This window comes from Peromyscus maniculatus, chromosome 6, assembly GCF_049852395.1.
Source record: "Peromyscus maniculatus bairdii isolate BWxNUB_F1_BW_parent chromosome 6, HU_Pman_BW_mat_3.1, whole genome shotgun sequence".
NCBI classification, from domain to species: Eukaryota; Metazoa; Chordata; class Mammalia; order Rodentia; family Cricetidae; genus Peromyscus; species Peromyscus maniculatus.
The window spans coordinates 19,203,003-19,207,677 of NC_134857.1; the positions used below are offsets into that span (position 1 = coordinate 19,203,003).

At 45.3% G+C, this 4,675-nt stretch overlaps 1 pseudogene; it reads left to right on the forward strand.

The window, feature by feature from the left end:
- Positions 1 to 2,351: 2,351 nt before the first annotated feature.
- LOC102923285 (pyruvate kinase PKM pseudogene) lies at positions 2,352 to 3,940 on the forward strand (annotated as a pseudogene).
- The last annotated feature ends 735 nt before the right edge of the window (positions 3,941 to 4,675 follow it).

Here is a 4,675-nt window from a genome sequence, read left to right on the forward strand (position 1 = left end):
TCACAATCTGCATTCTCATAGGCTAATGCTACAGTCCAGTTGAAGAAAGAATTCAGAGGTGCCTGACTAAAGGAGATGAAGGAGAAAAGCTTTGTGAAGACACTTTCCTTCCTATTGTGTGTTTAGGGCTCCTTGGTTAACTTTCTGGAACTTTGTAATCCAGTCCTATCTGTGGCATGTTTGTGTTTTTTTCTTCTTTGTCTCTCTTACCATTTACACAAATTTTGATCTTCAAAATCTCACTCAGTAAAGTCTCTATATCTGTAAAGGCTTACCTGATATCTCTGGTGCCTTTATTTCTCAACTAAAAAACTCAGTCTTCTTACTGTACAAATGGGTCCTTAATTATCTTAAATGTTGTATCTGAACACGTGGGACCACAGGATGAGAATTCAGAAGGATCTGAATCTCAGCATCCACTTAGCTTTCATGGTCTTTCTCAGATGCAGTTTCTTCACAAGATGATAAAATTCACTTTGTCCTAAGATGACTGATGTGCCCAGCACAGAGTGTTTACAACTGAGTCCTGAAGGAATGTGGAACCAGCATCTTCATGTCTGGAATGCTTGCAGAATTTTCTTTACTTATATCATTTTATTTCTAAAAAACAAACAAACAAACACCAAGACCAAAAAAATTATAAAACAAGACAAAAAACCTGAAGAGATATAGTGTTTATCATTTTGCATATGTTATTGCTATCTTGTTGACTGGCATTTAAACTTTTTCAGGTAAGGAATGAGATTTGTCACCTTCTCTTTTACTGTCTTTACCAGCATGTTGACTTTGTAGAAGGCACTCAAGAAACACTGGCTTACAGAGCTGATTAGCTGCATTCTTAGCAATAAGGCTCTGAGTGTGCTGTGTTCTATGTGAGGAGTTTAACAGATGCTCAATAAAGAGATGAATCCTCCAGACACCAAATAGAAGGTGAAACAACACAATTTATAGCACAGTAGAGTTTATATAAACGGATTTCTCCTTTTTAGTCCCCAAAGACTCAGTAGCTTTTAAAACACTGGGATATTCTAAGAAAACACTTAAAAAAAAAAACACAACAAGACAAAGAAATAAATATAATTATGGGCAACTCTGGAAAAGATCTGGCTGAAAAAATTCAATTAACATTAGAATTCCTTATCCTCTTACTCTTGCTGGCTATTTCTTTGTAATTAGCATCTAAATGTCTTCATGTAATAAACGAATAAAACAGCAGACTCCAATAGTGTTTATTTTTCATCTTGAGGAGCAAGTGAATGAAATAATTTAACAACCACTAATCTCTAAAAGGGACCCACTCAGCTTTAATGATTGTGTGTGGCATGTGATCACTCATATACACAGATTTCCCCAGGCCCTCTTACTGTGAGACCAGAACAGAGGGTGAGCAGGGCTGTTTTTATGCTTCAGGTAACACTGATGTGTCATTAGGTGGATACTGTTAGCCTGTGGGGTTGGGTCATGTTTTTGTGCACTGTGATGACTTGACAGAATCCATATACATGTCACTTCTTGCATCCCATTAGTACCACAAGTGCTCCTGTGGAACAGTGATAATGACACAGTTTTGAGGCAGGGTTAGGAGCATAAGCAAAGTACAGATCATGGTGGACTTATAACAAAGAGAATGCAAAGGGGATTGGAACCTATTGATAATGATCATTTTGTCTGCTCAAGACAAATCCTAATAGAAATGGTAAACACTGTAATTATAATTAGACTAGTAGAGCACATGCACAACTGTTTACAACTGAGTCCTGAAGGAATGTGGAACCAGCATCTTCATGTCTGGAATGCTTGCAGAATTTTCTTTACTTATATCATTTGTATTTCTCAAAAACCCAAGACCAAAAAACAATAAAACAAGACAAAAAACCTTAAGGGATACAGTGTTAAATTTTGTTGTGGTTGTTGGTTATATGTGACGGCATAATGTTATTCACTAAGTGGCACTGTTTACCATGTAAGAAAAGCCACGAAGCACAACATAACCCACTATGAGAGTTTATTAGGAGAAGAGATGTGCAGAGAGAGAGGAAGAAGGAGAAGGGGAAAGAAGAAGGGGGAGGAGTCTGTGAACCTGCTTTTTATGGAATCCCCTACACATGTGCATACAGGCTTACAGAGCTATGCTGTACATGTGCATAGACTCTGTGATCACACTGCATGCAAATTGCTTGATCATGCAGTGCACAGATTATGTAGGACATAAGGCCCCTTCTTGACTATTGAACATCGCATGTGTGGTCATGTAGCAACAGTGGTTATAAATGTATATATTTCTGAGTCCCACACAGCAGTGATGCGACCTGACCATCCAGACGTCCGACTTTGCTATCGTTGCAGGATTTGGAGTATGCCTGAGGACCCCAGCAACCATGCCGAAACCACACAGTGAAGCGGGGACTGCCTTCATTCAGACCCAGCAGCTCCATGTAGCCATGGCTGACACCTTCCTGGAACACAAGTGCCGCTTGGACATTGACTTCACACCCATTATGGCCCGCAACACTGGCATCATTTGTACCATTGGTCCTGCTTCCCAATCTGTGGAGATGCTGAAGGAGATGATCAAGTCTGGGATGAATGTGGCTCGGCTCAATTTCTCTCATGGATCTCATGAGTACCATGCAGAAATCATCAAGAATGTGCGTGTGGCCGCAGAGAGCTTTGCTTCTGACCCTATTCTCTACCGGCCTGTTGCCATGGCTCTGGACACAAAGGGACCTGAGATCCGTACTGGGCTCATTAAAGGCAGTGGCACTGCAAAAGTGGAGCTGAAGAAGGGAGCCACCCTGAAGATCACCCTAGACAATGCCTACATGGACAAGTGTGATGAGAACATCCTGTGGCTGGACTACAAGGACATCTGTAAGGTGGTGGAGGTGGGCAGCAAGGTCTACGTGGACGGCGGGCTCATTTCACTGCTGGTGAAGGAGAAAGGTGCTGACTTCCTGGTGACAGAGGTGGAGAACAGTGGCTCCTTGGGCAGCAAGAAGGGGGTGAACCTCCTGGGAGCTGCTGTGGACCTCCCTGCCGTGTTGGAGAAGGACGTCCAGGACCTGAAGTTTGGAGTGGAGCAGGATGTAGACATGGTGTTTGCATCTTTCATCCGCAAGGCAGCCGATGTGCATGAAGTTAGGAAGGTCCTGGGAGAGAAGGGCAAGAACATCAAGATTATCAGCAAGATCGAGAACCATGAAGGTGTCCGCAGGTTTAATGAGATTTTGGAGGCCATGGTGGCTCGTGGTGACCTCGGCATTGCGATTCCTACAGAGAAGGTCTTCCTGGCTCAGAAGATGATGATTGGCCGATGCAACCGAGCAGGGAAGCCTGTCATCTGCGCCACACAGATGCTGGAGAGCATGATCAAGAAACCCCGCCCCACATGTGCTGAGGGCAGTGATGTGGCCAATGCAGTCCTCGATGGAGCAGATTGCATCATGCTGTCAGGAGAAACAGCCAAAGGGGACTACCCTCTGGAGGTTGTTCGCATGCAGCACCTGATTGCCCGAGAGGCAGAGGCCGCCATCTACCACTTGCAGTTATTCGAGGAACTCCGCCTTCTGGCACCTATTACCAACGACCCCACAGAAGCTGCTGCCGTGGGTGCCGTGGAGGCCTCTTTCAAGTGCTCACCAAGTCTGGCAGGAGTGCTCACCAGGTGGCCAGGTACCGCCCACGTGCTCCCATCATCGCTGTGATGCGCAATCACCAGACAGCCCGCCAGGCCCATCTGTACCGAGGCATCTTCCCTGTGCCGTGTAAGGATGCGGTACTGGATGCCTGGGCTGAGGATATAGACTTCCGTGTGAATTTGGCCATGAATGTTGGCAATGCCCGAGGCTTCTTCAAGAAGGGAGATGTGGTCATTCTGCTGACTGGGTGGCGTCCTGGCTCCAGTTTCACCAACACCATGAGTGTAGTACCTGTGCCTTGATGGCCCTCTAGAGCCTCTCTTCCAGCCCCTTTCCCATCCTCTCCCCCATCCCAACCATTAGGCCAGCAACGCTTGTAGTGCTCACTCTGGGCCATAGTGTGGCGCTGGTGGGCTGGGACACCCCGGAAAATTAATGCCTCTCTGAACCGTGGACTAAAGCCCAGCTGTCAATCATAGGACCCTACCTGAGCCAGGGGTGAAGGAGGAATGCAGAACTGGAAATCCTCTGGCTTTATCACAAAAGGGCAGCGACATCTCCGTGTACTTTGTTCCTGTAGAAAGTTGCCCAGAGAATTCCCAGCCCTGGCCTGGAGTCAGGAGACCACAAGAGTAGGGGCTTAGGGTATGGGCCCAGGTTCCTGTGTAGATAGCCTTTGGCCCTGGCCCTGACTTTGCTTCCCCAACAGCCTTGGCCTCCCCCGCTCCTCCTTGTGCACTCCTCAGCTGTTAGTGCAGACACACACACTCCACTCTGCACCTTCCATTCTCCCGCAGCATCTTCAGGCCTGTTGCTATAGTGCCCATCTGAATGTCAATAAACAGCAGCTGAAGCAAAAAAAAAAAAAAAAAAAAAAAAAAAAAAAGTATATATTTCTAAAAGGGTAGAGAAGAAAGAAAATCAACTAAGAGTTCAGCTAAATTGGCCAGTTAATTTATTTTTAGCACACTATTGGGAATAATGATTATTGTTAGTGTTTACTGATTTTTGGCTGTCTGCATGGTGCCTTACTAAGT